The sequence below is a fragment of the Halichoerus grypus genome, chromosome 13 (genome assembly GCF_964656455.1).
Source record: "Halichoerus grypus chromosome 13, mHalGry1.hap1.1, whole genome shotgun sequence".
Classification (NCBI taxonomy): domain Eukaryota; kingdom Metazoa; phylum Chordata; class Mammalia; order Carnivora; family Phocidae; genus Halichoerus; species Halichoerus grypus.
The window spans coordinates 54,465,043-54,478,994 of NC_135724.1; the positions used below are offsets into that span (position 1 = coordinate 54,465,043).

General features: G+C 39.3%; 1 long non-coding RNA gene across 1 annotated transcript; it reads left to right on the forward strand.

Moving 5' to 3' along the window:
- Window positions 1–420: 420 nt before the first annotated feature.
- LOC144379787 (uncharacterized) lies at window positions 421–13,034 on the forward strand. Its single transcript, XR_013443167.1, has 3 exons — window positions 421–497; window positions 12,141–12,262; window positions 12,949–13,034. It is a non-coding gene; the product is annotated as an uncharacterized LOC144379787 (long non-coding RNA).
- Window positions 13,035–13,952: the final 918 nt, after the last annotated feature.

Sequence of the window (13,952 nt, forward strand, 5' to 3'; positions counted from 1 at the left end):
CCGTCTATCAGCACCTTTTTTCCCCTAGAACAATGTGGTCACACACCCACTCGAAGCAATGTTCCCATTTGCCTGACCCATTTGGGGAAAACAAGTTTTACCCCCTAATACAAAGGTACTATCTGCTCAAAGCACTCAATTCGTCAAATCTATAAAAGTGCACAGGTAAAACTAACAACCTATAATCTTACCACCAAAACGAACCTGTTGTTTACATTTTGATGTTTGCACTTCTGCGGTTTTTAAATATAATGTTATAGTTTTCATATAATGTTATTATTCAGTAGTTTTAACAGAGGATATTGCAGAATGATTTAGCTGATTATAAACTGGGATTCTGTCTGAGTGATGATTGAAACGATGGGCATCTGACCTTCAGGCGTGTGCTTTCAGGAGCTGATGTGACTGGGGAGAAGTCAGTCACTGCACTGGGGCCAACCAGGAAAATGGGGGAAATGGAGAATCTTAGATGTGCCTGTTTGAAGCTCTGAAGTTGGGTAAGAAGTCCTCTGCCCTTACGTTACAAAATAGTTTATTGGATGGTCATTCGATAAATTATAGTTTTTATGTTTTGCAAGTAATCCATCTGGTATTCATTTTGTTTGTGGTTTCAGAAGGGATTCCATTTTCTATTGCCCATTTAGTGAGCCAGTCTCCAAGCACTATCCACTAAGCAACTCATCCTTGCCTAGCTGGCCTGTGAGGCCCACATCTGTCCCCTATGATGCTCCTGTATACACATGTGGGTCTTCCTCTAAACACTGTCTTTGGCCAATTTATCTGTTCTTGTACCAATACTGCACGTTATTATTATTATGGCTTGATAATATCTTGAGAAATCTGCTATACAAGTACTCTTTTCTTTTTCAAAGTTGAGTTAGCCATTCTTGGATCTGTATTCTTTCATATAAAGTTTAATCTAAGTTGGTTAAATTAAAAAATACAACTGGAAGTTTATTAAGATTACATTTAACTTGTAGATTAATTTGGGGAGAATTTATGTCTTTGCAATACTATATCATCCCATGGCAAAGCATGGAGCGTCTCTCCATTTAGTGAGAAAATCTTCTATAGCTTTTAGTAAAATTTGACCATTTTCTTCCTAAGGGTCTCGTGTACTTTTGTCCAGTGTGTTTTTTTTTTTTTTAAGATTTTATTTATTTATTTGAGAGAGAGAGAATGAGAGACAGAGAGCACAAGAGGGAAGAGGGTCAGAGGGAGAAGCAGACCCCCTGCTGAGCAGGGAGCCCGATGCAGGACTCGATCCCAGGACTCCAGGATCATGACCTGAGCCGAAGGCAGTCGCTTAACCAACTGAGCCACCCAGGCGCCCCAGTGTGGTTTTTTTAAAGATTTTATTTACCTCGGCGGGAAGATTTTATTTACCTGCTTCTCTCTCTCCCTCTGACTGCCACTCTGCCTACTTGTGCTCTCTATCTCTCTGTCAAATAAATAAAAACTTTTAAAAAAAAAGATTTTATTTACTTATTTGACAGAGAGAGAGTGAGAGAGGGAACACAAGCAGGGGGAGTGGGAGAGGGAGAAGCAGGCTTCCCGCTGAGCAGGGAGCCCAATGTGGGGCTCGATCCCAGGACCCTGGGATCATGACCTGAGCCGAAGGCAGACGCTTAACGACTGAGCCACCCAGGTGCCCCTGTCCAGTGTGTTTTTGTAAAAATTTTCAAACATACAGAAAAGTTTTTGCAATTTTATAGTGAACACCTGTATAACCACCACTTAGATCTTACCATTAACATCTCACTTTGCTTTTTTCTCACATATCCACTCATCTATCTATCCATCTATCCCTCTTATCCATACATTAATCAATTTCATTTTGGGTGCATTTTAAAGTAAATCATAGACATCAGTACACTTCTCCATAAATATTTCAGTGTGAATATCCTCAAATAGAATTCAGCTTATTTATAGTTTTTCTTTTGAGGACACCATTTATACATGAACTTCCAAATGGGCGAAACTTGTTGCAGTGAGAAAAATCGTAATAGAATCAACAGGTGTACCATTTTGTGTAAAGCTGCTTTCACACAGCATAATGTCTTCTGAGATTCATCCATGCTGTTGCAAGTACTCCTAAACATTAATTACTTTTTATGGTAGAGTTTTATTCCATTGTATGAATTTACCAGGTTTCTTGTGTTTGTTTTTCCATTCTCTTGTTAATGGACACTTGGGCTGTTTTCAGTTTGGTGCTTTTATGAATAAAGCTGCTATGAACATTCTTGTCTAAATCTTTTGGTGAACACATGTTTTCATTTCTCTAGACATAGAATAGCTGGGATGTGATTGTATGTTTGGTTTTATGTTTTTTAAAAACTGCCAGAATTTTCCCCAAAGTGGTTGTATCATTTTATTTCCCCACCAAAAATTAATGAGTTTCAGCTATTCTACAACCTTAACACATTTAGTTTTGACATTTAAAAAAATATAATTAGCCAGTCAGTGTGTAGTTGTATCCAACTATGGTTTTTCATTTTCCTGATGACCAATGACATAGAACAATTTCTTTTTTTTTTAATTGAAGTATAATTAACATAAAGGGTTACATTAGTTTCAGGTGTACAATATAATGATTCAACAATTCTATACATTTCTCAGTGCTCATCACGTGAAGTGTACTCTTAATACCCTTTATCTATTTCACCCATTTCCCCACTCACCTCCCCTCTGGAGACCACCAGATTGTTCTCTGTATTTAAGAGTCTGTTTTTCTGTTTATCTTTTTTTTTTCTTTGGTTATGTGTTTTGTTTCTTAAATTCCACAAACAAGTGAAATCATATGGTGTTTGTCTTTCTCTGTCTGACTTGTTTCACTTAGCATTCTACCCTTTAGCTACATCCATGTTGTTACAAATGACAAGATTTCATTCCTTTTTATGGCAAGTAATATTCCATTGTATTTATATACACCACATCTTCTTTATCCATTCTTCTATCAGTGGACACTTCCATGTCTTAGCTATTGTAAATAATGCCTCTATACACATATGGGTGCATATATCTTTTCATATTAGTGTTTTGGCTTTCTTTGGGTAAATACCCAGTAGTGGAATTACTGCATCATGTCTTAATTCTATTTTTAATTTTTTGAGGAACCTCTATACTGTTTTCCACAGGGGCCGCACCAATTTGCACAAGGGTTCCTTTTGCTTCACATCCTCACCAGCACTTGCTATTTCTTGTCTTTTTGATTCCAGCCATTCTGACAGGTGTGAGGTGATGTCTGACTGTGGTTTTGATTTGCATTTCCCTAATGATAAGTGTGTTGAGCATTTTTTCATTGTGTATGTTGGCCATCTCTACGTCTTTGTAAAATATCAGTCTGGGTCTGATAAAAGAATTTAGCATGGTTGCAAGATACAAAATTTAATTAATATACAGAAATCTGTTCCATTTCTATATACTAATAATGAAGTAGCAGAAAGAAATTAATAATCCCATTTACAATTGAACTTTTTTTTCATATGCTTATTGACCATTTGTGTCTCTTCTGTGGTAAAAGGTTTATCTAGGTCTTTTGTCTATTCTTCTTTTAACCTGGGTAGGACATGTTCACTGAGTATAGTATTCTAGATGAAGGCTATGACCTTTCAGCACTTTATGATAACATTGCATTTTCATCTGGCTGCCCTCATTCCCAACCAAGAAGTGAGGAGTTGTTCTTACCGTTGTTGTTTTGTCTTTTTTCTCTAGATGGTTTAGAGATTGTTCTCTTGCTCCTTGTTTTTCAAGATTTAACTGAGTTAGGTCTTTGTGTTTATTCAGAGGGGTATTAAGGAGGGCACGTACTGCATGGAGCACTGGGTGTTATATGAAAACAATGGATCGTGGATCACCACATCAAAAACTAATGATGTATTGTGTGGTGACTAACATAACATAATAAAATTAAATTAAAAAAAAGAAATATATAAAAGAAATTCTTGAATTTGTGGCTTGATGTTTTTACAGGTTAGAAAATTTTTTGGCCAGTGTTTTTTGAAATAATCTTTCCATCCCCATTGAAAACGAAAACTGTGGCTTTCTCTATTTCTTTCTGAAGTTCTGTCAGTGTTGCTCGATACAGTGGGAGGCTACGCTTAGGTGTATGTGTGGATATGAGTGTCATCTCCCTATTCCACTGTCCCACTTACCAGACATCCCTTTGCCCCTTTTTTTTTTTAATTTTTTTTTAATTTTTATTTTTTTTTAATTTTTTTATTGTTATGTTAATCCCCATACAATACATCATTAGTTTTAGATATAGTGTTCCATGATTCATTGTTTGTGCATAACACCCAGTGCTCCATGCAGAACGTGCCCTCCTCAATACCCATCACCAGGCTAACCCATCCTCCCAACCCCCTCCCCTCTAGAACCCTCAGTTTGTTTTTCAGAGTCCATCGTCTCTCATGGTTCTTCTCCCCCTCCGATTTCCCCCCCTTCATTCTTCCCCTCCTGCTACATTCTTCTTCTTCTTTTTTTCTTTCTTAACATATATTGCATTATTTGTTTCAGAGGTACAGATCTGAGATTCAACAGTCTTGCACAATTCACAGCGCTTACCAGAACACATACCCTCCCCAGTGTCCATCACCCAGTCACCCCATCCCTCCCACCCCAACCCCCACTCCAGCAACCCTCAGTTTGTTTCCTGAGATTAAGAATTCCTCATATCACTGAGGTCATATGATACATGTCTTTCTCTGTTTGACTTATTTCGCTCAGCATGATACCCTCCAGTTCCATCCACGTCATTGCAGATGGCAAGATCTTATTCCTTTTGATGGCTGCATAATATTCCATTGTATATATATACCACTTCTTCTTTATCCATTCATCTGTTGATAGACATCTTGGCTCTTTCCACAGTTTGGCTATTGTGGACATTGCTGCTATAAACATCGGGGTGCACATAGCCTTTCGGGTCCCTACTTTTGTATCTTTGGGGTAAATACCCAGGAGTGCAATTGCTGGATCATATGGTAGCTCTATTTTCAACTTTTTGAGGAACCTCCATACTGTTTTCCAGAGTGGCTGCACCAGCTTGCATTCCCACCAACAGTGTAGGAGGGTTCCCCTTTCTCCGCATCCCCGCCAACATCTGTCATTTCCTGACTTGTTAATTTTAGCCATTCTGACTGGTGTGAGGTGGTATCTCATTGAGGTTTTGATTTGGATTTCCCTGATGCCGAGCGATATTGAACACTTTTTATGTGTCTGTTGGCCATTTGGATGTCTTCTTTGGAAAAATGTCTGTTCATGTCTTCTGCCCATTTCTTGATTGGATTCTTTGTTCTTTTGGTGTTGAGTTTGATGAGTTCTTTATAGATTTTGGATACTAGCCCTTTATCTGATATGTCATTTGCAAATATCTTCTCCCATTCTGTCAGTTGTCTTTTGGTTTTGCTGACTGTTTCCTTTGCTTTGCAAAAGCTTTTTATCTTGATGAAGTCCCAATAGTTCATTTTTGCCCTTGCTTCCCTTGCCTTTGGCGATGTTTCTAGGAAGAAGTTGCTGCGGCTGAGGTCGAAGAGGTTGCTGCCTGTGTTCTCCCTTAGGATTTTGATGGACTCCTGTCTCACATTGAGGTCTTTCAACCATTTGGAGTCTATTTTTGTGTGTGGTGTAAGGAAATGGTCCAGTTTCATTCTTCTGCATGTGGCTGTCCAATTTTCCCAACACCATTTGTTGAAGAGACTGTCTTTTTCCCATTGGACATTCTTTCCTGCTTTGTCAAAGATGAGTTGACCATAGAGTTGAGGGTCCATTTCTGGGCTCTCTATTCTGTTCCATTGATCTATGTGTCTGTTTTTGTGCCAGGACCATACTGTCTTGATGATGACAGCTTTGTAGTAGAGCTGGAAGTCTGGAATTGTGATGCCGCCAGCTTTGCTTTTCTTTTTCAACATTCCTCTGGCTATTTGGGGTCTTTTCTGGTTCCATACAAATTTTAGGATTATTTGTTCCATTTCTTTGAAGAAAGTAGATGGTATTTTGATGGGGATTGCATTAAATGTGTAGATTGCTCTAGGTAGCATTGACATCTTCACAATATTTGTTCTTCCAATCCATGAGCATGGAACGTTTTTCCATTTCTTTGTGTCTTCCTCAATTTCTTTCATGAGTATTTTATAGTTTTCTGAGTACAGATCCTTTGCCTCTTTGGTTAGATTTATTCCTAGGTATCTTATGGTTTTGGGTGCAATTGTAAATGGGATCGACTCCTTAATTTCTCTTTCTTCTGACTTGTTGTTGGTGTATAGGAATGCCACTGACTTCTGTGCATTGATTTTATATCCTGCCACTTTACTGAATTCCTGTATGAGTTCTAGCAGTTTTAGGCTGGAGTCTTTGGGATTTTCCACATAAAGTATCATATCATCTGCAAAGAGTGAGAGTTTGACTTCTTCTTTGCCGATTTGGATGCCTTTTATTTCTTTTTGTTGTCTGATTGCTGTGGCTAGGACTTCCAATACTATGTTGAATAGCAGTGGTGATAGTGGACATCCCTGCCGCGTTCCTGACCTTAGGGGGAAAGCTCTCAGTTTTTCCCCATTGAGAATGATATTCGCTGTAGGTTTTTCATAGATGGCTTTTATGATATTGAGGTATGTACCCTCGATCCCTATACTCTGAAGAGTTTTGATCAAGAAAGGATGCTGTACTTTGTCAAATGCTTTTTCTGCATCTATTGAGAGGATCATATGATTCTTGTTCTTTCTTTTGTTAATGTATTGTATCACGTTGATTGATTTGCGGATGTTGAACCAACCTTGCAGCCCAGGGATAAATCCCACTTGGTCGTGGTGAATAATCCTTTTAATGTACTGTTGGATCCTATTGGCTAGTATTTTGGTGAGAATTTTTGCATCCATGTTCATCAGGGATATTGGTCTGTAATTCTCCTTTTTGATGGGGTCTTTGTCTGGTTTGGGGATCAAGGTAATGGTGGCCTCATAAAATGAGTTTGGAAGTTTTCCTTCCATTTCTATTTTTTGGAACAGTTTCAGAAGAATAGGTATTAATTCTTCCTTAAATGTTTGGTAGAATTCCCCTGGGAAGCCATCTGGCCCTGGGCTTTTGTGTTTTGGGAGATTTTTGATGACTGCTTCTATTTCCTTAGTGGTTATAGGTCTGTTCAGGTTTTCTATTTCTTCCTGGTTCAGTTTTGGTAGTTGATACATCTCTAGGAATGCATCCATTACTTCCAGGTTATCTAATTTGCTGGCATAGAGTTGCTCATAATATGTTCTTATAATTGTTTGTATTTCTTTGGTGTTGGTTGTGATTTCTCCTCTTTCATTCATGATTTTGTTGATTTGGGTCATTTCTCTTTTCTTTTTGATAAGTCTGGCCAGGGGCTTATCAATCTTGTTAATTCTTTCAAAGAACCAGCTCCTAGTTTCGTTGATCTGTTCTACTGTTCTTTTGGTTTCTATTTCATTGATTTCTGCTCTGATCTTTATTATTTCTCTTCTCCTGCTCGGTTTAGGCTTTATTTGCTGTTCTTTCTCCAGCTCCTTTAGGTGTAGCGTTAGGTTGTGTACTTGAGACCTTTCTTGTTTCTTGAGAAAGGCTTGTATTGCTATATACTTTCCTCTTAGGACTGCCTTTGCTGCTTCCCAAAGATTTTGAATAGTTGTGTTTTCATTTTCATTGGTTTCCATGAATTTTTTTAATTCTTCTTTAATTTCCTGGTTGACCCATTCATTCTTCAGTAGGATGCTCTTTAGCCTGCATGTATTTGAGTTCTTTCCGACTTTCCTCTTGTGATTGAGTTCTAGTTTCAAAGCATTGTGGTCTGAAAATAGGCAGGGGATGATCCCAATCTTCTGGTACCGGTTGAGACCTGATTTATGACCTAGGATGTGATCTATTCTGGAGAATGTTCCATGGGCACTAGAGAAGAATGTGTATTCCGTTGCTTTGGGATGGAATGTTCTGAATATGTCTGTGAAGTCCATTTGGTCCAGTGTGTCATTTAAAGTCTTTATTTCCTTGTTGATCTTTTGCTTAGATGATCTGTCCATTTCAGTGAGAGGGGTGTTAAAGTCCCCCACTATTATTGTATTGTTGTCGATGTGTTTCTTTGCTTTTGTTATTAATTGGCGTATATAATTGGCTGCTCCCATGGTAGGGGCATAGATATTTACAATTGTTAGATCTTCTTGTTGGATAGACCCTTTAAGTAGGATATAGTGTCCTTCCTCATCTCTTATTACAGTCTTTGGTTTAAAATCTAATTTGTCTGATAGAAGGATTGCCACCCCAGCTTTCTTTTGGTGTCCATTAGCATGGTAAATGGTTTTCCACCCCCTCACTTTCAATCTGGGGGTGTCTTTGGGTCTAAAATGAGTCTCTTGCAGACAGCATATCGATGGGTCTTGTTTTTTAATCCAATCTGATAGCCTGTGTCTTTTGATTGGGGCATTTAGCCCATTTACATTCAGGGTAACTATCGAAAGATAGGAATTCAGTGCCATTGTATTGCCTGTAAAGTGACTGTTACTGTATATTGTTTGTGTTCCTTTCTGGTCTATGTTGCTTTTAGGCTCTCTCTTTGCTTAGAGGACCCCTTTCAAGATTTCTTGTAGGGCTGGTTTCGTGTTTGCAAATTCCTTTAGTTTTTGTTTGTCCTGGAAGCTTTTTATGTCTCCTTCAATTTTCAATGACAGCCTAGCTGGATATAGTATTCTTGGCTGCATATTTTTCTCATTTAGTGCTCTGAATATGTCCTGCCAGTCCTTTCTGGCCTGCCAGGTCTCTGTGGATAAGTCTGTTGCCAATCTAATGTTTCTACCATTGTAGGTTACATATCTCTTCTCCTGAGCTGCTTTCAGGATTTTCTCTTTGTCTCTGAGACTCGTAAGTTTTACTATTATATGTCGGGGTGTTGACCTATTTTTATTGATTTTTAGAGGGGTTCTCTGCGCTTCCTGGATTTTGATGCCTGTTTCCTTCCCCAAATTAGGGAAGTTCTCTGCTCTAATTTGCTCCATTATGCCTTCTGCCCCTCTCTCTCTTTCTTCTTCTTCTGGGATCCCAATTATTCTAATGTTGTTTCGTCTTATGGTATCGTTTATCTCTCGAATTCTGCCCTCGTGATCCAGTACTTGTTTATCTCTCTTTTTCTCAGCTTCTTTATTTTCCATCATTTGGTCTTCTATCTCACTGATTCTTTCTTCTGCCTCATTTATCCTAGCAGTTAGCACCCCCATATTTGATTGCACCTCATTGATAGCCTTTTTGATTTCTACTTGGTTAGATTTTAGTTCTTTTACTTCTCCAGAAAGGGTTTCTCTAATAACTTCCATGTTTTTTTCACGCCCAGCTAGTATCTTTAAAGTGATGATTCTGAACTCTAGATCTGACATTGTACTAATGTCCGTATTGAGTAGGTCCCTGGCAGTCGGTACTACCTCTTGTTCTTTTTGTTCAGGTGATTTTTTCTGTCTTGTCATTTTGTGCAGAGGAGAATAGATTAATGAGAGAACAAAATGCTAGCAGGGTAACAACGTCCCCAGAAAATATACTCTAAACAAATCAGAAAAGACCTGAAGCAGTGGGAAAAGAAAGGGAAAGAGAGAAAAAAGAAAAGGAAAGAAAAAAAGAAAAAAGAAAAAGATAAAGATAAAAACAAACAAAAGCAGAACAAAACAAAACAAAACAAAAACAGAATGTGATCAAATATGATCAGGCTGGATTATAGATCAGTGCCACACACTAGATTTTGGGTGTATTTTGGTCTGTTAAAAGAAAGTCCCTCCCAAAATTTTAAAGAAAGAAAAACTTATATATGTACAAAAATAAGGGTTGATATGATGAAGGGATGGAATATGACTGTAAAGATGGAAATTATAAAAAATTTTAAAAAAGGATTTGATAAGTTGTTTGAAAAAAGAAAGAAGAGGATTAAAAAAAAAAAAGAAAGAAAAAAGGGAGAGAATGTGATCAGGCAGGGGAGTAGAAAAAAACCATACACTAGAGATTTAGAGTATATTTTGATCTGTTAGAAGAAACTATCTCAAGATTTTAAAGAGAGAACAACTTATATATATATGCCAAAAATACGGGTAACTACTATGAAGGGATAGAATATGACTTTAAAAATGAAAAATAAAAATGTTTTTTATTAAAAAAGGGATTGATAAGATGTTGGTTGAAAAAGGGAAAAAGAAAAATTCAAAAAAAAGAAAAAAGGAAAAAAGAAAAAAAGACAGTTAAAAAAAATAATTAACTTTGAAAGACTAAAGAATCATGGTAAAAAAGCCATGAATTCTATGTGCAGTATTCCCCTAGCGCTGGAGTTCTGCCGTTCTCATTGATCGGTAAACTTGGTCTTGGCTGGCTGTTCTCGCTGATCTTCTGGGGGGGGGGGGGCCTGTTGCCCTGGTTCCCAAATGTCTTTGCCGGAGGCGGAATTGCCCCGCCCTTGCCGGTCAGGGCTAAGTAATCTGCTCGGGTTTGCTCTCCGGAGCTTTTGTTCCCTGCAAGCTTTCCGTACAGCTTTGGAGGCGGAGAGTGAAAATGGCGGCCTCCCAGTCTCCACCCCGGAGGAGCCGAGAACTCGGGGTCCCGCTCCTCAGCGAGCCCCCAGAGAAAAGCAGTCAGTCACTCCCGTCTCCCCGGTCTCCGGCCGCACTCCGCGCTCACCTGGCCTGTGACCGCGCCTTTCTATCTGGCACCCGACCCCGGGTGGAGTCTCCAAACCCAGCAGATCCCCGCGGTGCGCTCCCGCACCTCTCCTCCCGGGGGAAGAAGGTGAGTCTCCCCGGATCTGCCACTTGTTGGGTCCCTGCTGGAGGAGCAGTGGCCCGACTGTGCCGCGGATCACGGTTTATAGCAACCCCGAGCTGAGAGCCCGCGCCTGGGCTCCGTCTCTGCAGCCGGCTTCCCCGCTCCGATACCTGGGAGCTCTGCCGCACTCAGGCACCCCCAGTCTTTCTGTGACCCCGAGGGTCCTGAGACCACACTGTCCCGCGAGGGTTCCACCCCCCACTTCGCCACCAGAGTGACGTCCCTCAGCGGAGCAGACTTCTAAAAGTTCCGATTTTGTGCTCTGTGGCTCTATCACTTGCCAGAAGCGGCCGACGGAGGCCCCTCCCCCGCCGTCTATCCTCCCGAATAACGCCTCGGATTCACTTCTCCGCACGTCCTACCTTCCAGAAAGTGGTCGCTTTTCTGTTCAGAGAGTTGTTGCTATTCTTTTCTTCGATCTCCTGTTGAGTTTGTAGGTGTTCAGAATGGTTTGATCCCTATCCAGCTGAATTCCTGAGAGGAGACGAAATCCAGGTCTCCTACTCCTCCGCCATCTTGCTCCGCCCCCCCCTTTGCCCCTTTTGATGTTTTTGATTTATAATCTCTATTGTCAGAGAGCAAGATTTCTTCTACTTCAGATTTACCTATTTCAACTTTTCCCATCATTTTTCTGTGTCTCCTTTGTTTTAACCATTCTCTTGCAGATAATTTATGGTAAACTTTTGTGTTTGTTAAATTCAACTTGAGAATGTCTGCCCTTTAATATGTGTGCTTACCCCACGTATATTTGTTGAGGACTACAATATTAGAAATTGTTCCTGCTGGTGTATTTCATGTACTCTTTTTTTTCCTCTATTTTGTTCTTGTTTTCTCCCTTCCTGTTTTCCTTTGGATTGAGTTTCCTTCTGATGTTTTAAAAGCTAAACATTCTGGGGGCACCTGGGTAGCTCAGTCGTTAAGCGTCTGCCTTCGGCTCGGGTCATGATCCCAGGGTCCTGGGATCGAGCCCCACATTGGGCTCCCTGCTCCCTGGGAGGCCTGCTTCTCCCTCTCCCACTCCCTCTGCTTGTGTTCCCCTCTCTCGCTACGTCTCTCTCTGTCAAATAAATAAATAAAATCCTTAAAAAAAAATTTATAAAAGCTAAACATTCTGTTTTTGTCCATATGTGTCCTTAAACCTAAAATTGTTCATGATTTTTTACTCCTATTAAGTTTTTAAAAACAAATCCAATATTTTCATTTTCCCACTAACTAGTAAGTATTTGGGCACATTCTCATATCTGTCTGGTTCCCTCATTCCTCCAGCCCTCTCTCCCATCAGGTTACTATTGTCTGAAATTCTAGCTGTGGGTTGTAATTGGGTATTGTCTTTTTCCCAGTTTTTCTTTTTTATCAACTAGTCACTCGTGATAGTGCCCTGTTGATACCAGTGTCCTGGACTGTTGCTGCTGACTCGTTGGAGGAGTAGGCGAGGATTGTCTCAGGACATCTCAAAGAGGAAGTAAGAGTAGAACCTAATTCTTCCTTTTCCATGGTGTCTCACCCCTACCTCCGGTTACCTGGCCCCCACTTACATCTGTTCAAAACTACCTTCAGTTGCCACAGAGCTTTGCTTGCTTTTTAAAGTTCTTGGAGTTCATATGTGCCCTCTAGCTTCTGTAATTTTTCTAGAAGTGATCCTGATAAGAAAGCCAGCATCAGACGCTTTATGAGGACAGAAATCTGATGGTCTGTATTCCTTTATAGAACAGAGCACAACTCCTCTGGGAAAGGAAGGCCTGAATAGAGAAGAACCTTCCTTAGAACTGGCTTTATGGCTCTGAGGGTGTCAGAGAGGATACCACCGGCAGTGCAGAACGCTTGGCATAGAGGCCACTTAGTCACGGCAATGGTGAAGTAGCTGCTCAACTAATTTAGAGGAAGAGAAACAAGGACATAGGAATGGAAGGAGTGTGACAATTTTTTTTTTTTTCTGAGATTGTGAGAAATCTTGGAATTGCCCTCCAAAAAGCTGAGGGAAGCCTGATGTTTGGGGGGGTTGGTAAATTTGGTTGGATATTTCCCCTGCCTGATCCAGTTTGTGAAATTTGAATATTCTTATATCATTAGTCCTAATATATATTAGGTATCTTCTAAATTATTCTCTGTATATACTTTTTCTCCCTCCCTCCAACCTCCTGCAACTAGACTGAAGCCTCCAAGAAGTGCAAGATCCTTCACGACCTTACTGATTTCTATACCCAAGTCTGACCCCGTGCTTGGCACATCATCATGTGTGCTTAATAAATATTTGTTGAAATTGTACTAAAATTGAAGTTTTTCTTTACTAAATTTATGCTCCTTTCAGTCATGCGTGAGAATGCCTGTTTTCCCAAACCTCTACCAGCACAGGTTATTGTTCTTTGTAAAGATTATAAATTAAATAGATAAAAAAAGGACGTCTCATTTTTATTTTTAATTTGCATGTTCCTGATTCTTGCTACAATGAAATATTTATCACAGATTTAATTTTCATTTCAGCCACTTGTATTGTGAATTTCTTGTTCATGTCTTTTGTCCATTTTCTATTAGAGTTTTCATTGCTTTCTTACTGATTTGAAGAGCTCTTTCTATAAGGATAGCAAGCATTTGTTATGCTTCTATTTTGAAAAGGTTATTTTTTTCCTGCTGATCATTTGCTTTTAAATTTTGTGTTTTGATAAAGTTAGTTTTTGACATCATTGTCACATCTCTCAAATGTTTCCTTTATAGTTATGATCCAAGTATATTTTCCCAATATATTTTCTTTAATTAATCTTCTTTCTTATTCTTTCTTTTTTTCTTAACATTTAACATGTTAAAATATCTTATTTAAATAGTCAATCAATTATCCTGGCACCACTTTTCTTTGGCATAATTTCCCCCCATTACTTTGGAATTCCACTTCTGTTCTAAATACAACAAATGGAAACTTATAATTTCTAATGAAGCAACGGAATCACAGGAAGAGTAAGTATGTCTCAAGTGATGGGAGTAGCACTTGAACTTGGCCAGGCAGACTCAATGGCCTGCCCTCTTTACTGAAATTAGAGGATACTGTTAGAATGAACGAATGTACAGTGTGTCTTGAGAAATTTTTGGAACAGGATAAATGAACTAATACAATGACTTAATGTTCAACAAACAGAACTCCCTGCTTTGCTGGTCTTTTA